Raw genomic sequence first — 3,088 nt, 5'->3', positions numbered from 1 at the left:
TCCATATGCCAATTCTTCGGTCGGATCCTCCTGGGTGGCATCAACCATCATGGCCGAATCCTTTTTGGCCAAAACATTTCCCATTTTCTTGGGATCGGTGAGAGCCCTCATAGATAAAAATAATGAATATGAGTTTTTGATCAATGCTGAACTTAAGTATTGCTTTCTTTCATGAATGCCTTGCCTTCATAAAAATAAAAAATAAAAAAATAAAAAATCAATATGAGTTAAATATCAGGAGTCACATTTATTATTAATTAATATCACATATATTATGAATTAAATATCACATATCTTTCAAAAGAGAAAAACAGGGGAGTAGGGTTCATCTATATATATAAAGTAAAAGGCAGAGAATAGTGAAACATTCAAAATGCCAGAAAATGCCTCTAGTTAATGCAAATATTAAGAATTGAATGAAAAATCAGATAATGGATTATATTTTTATGGAACACAACTACCCATTATCTTTTTTAATTCTAAAATAAATTTATAATTTTAAAATTTTAAAAATAAAAAATAAATAAATAAAAAATAAAAAAAAGGCTCTCGCAGGCGCTAAAGCACGTGCAAAGAGGCTAGTATTACAATAATGTGAAAGGGCCATGAACACCAAAGAAAAAACAAAAAGTTTCCACTACTTTTGTGTAGTACTTTTTTTTTTTTTTTTAAATTCCAAATTTCTCTACACTAATTGATCATTAGGACAATTTTTCCACGCCAATGTTGCTTTATCATCAGTAAATATGTTGTAGCTGGTGTCTTGAGGAGCCTCGCAAATTTGGACCGTTAGATCAGAAATGATTGGACCGTTGGATCGTGTCTGATTTTATATATGTTGTAGCTGGTGTTGTGAGGAGTCTGTAGGTACAGATGGATTGGTGATCGGACATCCCGATCTTAGGTGGTTGTGTTTCAAAGTTAAGGCGAGCAATCGCCGTTCAATCATGCGTGATCGTGCGATATAGAATGATTCGACGGTTGGATCACGGCCAAATTGATGCACGATGATGTCAAGACTATTTAGAGTCTATTGGTGGATTGGATTTGAAATCTGAGGTTGTGGGCCCGAGGCAGATTTTTGGAGTGTTGGTTGGACGTGTGGGACCCACAAAACCCAAGTAGTGACTTTTTGGACAATGGGTGTCATCATTGGTCATGTTTTGATGTCGACTGTACATGCATCACAGTTTTGTAGTTGTTTGGACAAGATTTGATCGCTTTGGACCCCGGTTGGTCCAAAGGGCGTTTTGGTTTAGGGTTCATATCTTCTCTTACCACAATGTGAAAGGATCATGAACACCAAAGAAGAAACAAAACTTTTCCACTACTTTTGTGTAGTACAATTTTTTTTAAATTCCAAATTTGTCTAGACTAATTGATCATTAGGAAAAAATTTCCACACAAAAGTTGCTTTACTTGATCATCAGTAAATGTTAACCGAACTAGTCTATTCCAAGTTCACCAACATGAGTATTCCTGCCAACTTTGTGTTGAAATTTTTCCACCGACAAGTTCCTTTAGATTAAACTATATTTTTTTCCAAAGTTGCTTTTGACTAAACTACTTGATCATCAGAAATTTTTTACTGGACTAGGTGTATTTCAAGTTCATCATGCCTGTTAATTTTCTGTTGAAATTTTTTCCACACAAAAAAGTTCCTTTACATTAGAAAATAAAATAAAATATATATACACGCGTTCAAAGCATCTAGTTCTTATTGCTCGAACATAAGTATTGTCCAGAGAGGTTAAGACTTGCTTCTGACCTTTTATATATCAATTGCTGGTATGTATTAATTGTTATGATTAATATTTTAATTTTATTGAACATCTTAGCTCTTGGTCGGTCGAAAAACAACGGCGTTTCCCTTGATGTGATTCTATGAGTGTTGTGTTTGTGTGTATGCCTAATGAGTTTGTGTAATTAGTAACTTCCATTTATAATGGAAAGAGTCTTTCGTCTGAGTTGTGGTGTATCTCAATTTTAATGAAAGAGTGTTTTTCAACTGACTCCACTTATTTGAAATTTTTTTCCATATAAAATGGGTCTCAAAAGGGAAGCTCAACAACGGCTCAAGGAGATGGAAGGAAAAGGCAAACAAGGAGGAACTGAACAAGTAGAGCTCCCACAAAACGAAAAAAGTGAGGCCGCAAATACCAATGGAACCAACGAGAGGCCCGCGAGCATTCGTAGGAATCCAGTTAAAGCAACAGGTAGCCACCATGTTGGGGTTTTCAACTGCAACAACCGTGCTCAAGGGACAGGCTGCAACATTGAAGACAATAAGATTGATTCAAAAGACAGCCAGTTTGTTGGGGTTTACGATTGTGGCAACGAGTCCAAAAAGCCATGGTATAAGTTTTGGTAGAATAAATAAGAGAGAAAGTAAGGGAGCTGCTAAATTAATTTCAACATTTCTCATCTGTCCTTTATGTGTTTGGTGTTGCTATGTATAAAAATAAATTGTGGTTGTGTTGACGTGTATTAGTTGCTTTTTTGGGAGGATTGATGAGTTTCAGCGTTGTTCTCGTTGCTAGTCTTCTTAAATTGCTGTCTAGCGAAAAATATATGAAAGCTTGTATTGTGGTCATCGTTCTTTTTGCTAATCTTGTTAATATTCTTGAATTTGATATGAAAGTGTTTGCCCTTTTTTTATTGGCATGGCCAGGAGTTAGCCAAGTGACTGGTGGGTTTGTTTGTGAGCGTGCTACAATTGACAGATGCATATCTTGATAATATGTATATCTTGATAATATGTATAAATAAGGCAAAAGATAAGAAAATTCTGTTTCCCGTACCCATCTCTCTTCCCAAAACCTCACCCTTTTCCCATTATTGAATCTGCAGAAAAGAAAAAAGAGTCTCGACCTTCAAAGATGTCTTTCCAATGGGTGTCACTTTGAACTCCACGTCACAACATTAGAGTCCCAGCCATTCCAAAGGCGTCGACCTATTTTTATGGATTAATAAAACAGTAGGTGATAGGTGAGTAAAACATCATCTTTATCAGGCTATTACTATTAGAGTAAACCAACGAGAAAGGAGGGCACAAAAGCGTGGTAGATTTTCTTATTTCTTAACTTTT

At 35.5% G+C, this 3,088-nt stretch overlaps 1 long non-coding RNA gene across 1 annotated transcript; it reads left to right on the top strand.

Annotated features, from left to right (window-relative positions):
- On the top strand, positions 1,678–2,658 carry LOC109947530. Its single transcript, XR_002270300.1, has 2 exons — positions 1,678–1,788; positions 2,059–2,658. It is a non-coding gene; the product is annotated as an uncharacterized LOC109947530 (long non-coding RNA).

This window comes from Prunus persica, chromosome G2, assembly GCF_000346465.2.
Source record: "Prunus persica cultivar Lovell chromosome G2, Prunus_persica_NCBIv2, whole genome shotgun sequence".
Classification (NCBI taxonomy): Eukaryota; Viridiplantae; Streptophyta; class Magnoliopsida; order Rosales; family Rosaceae; genus Prunus; species Prunus persica.
Note: the sequence above shows the minus strand (reverse complement) of the source record. Positions and strands in the feature narration are given on the sequence as shown.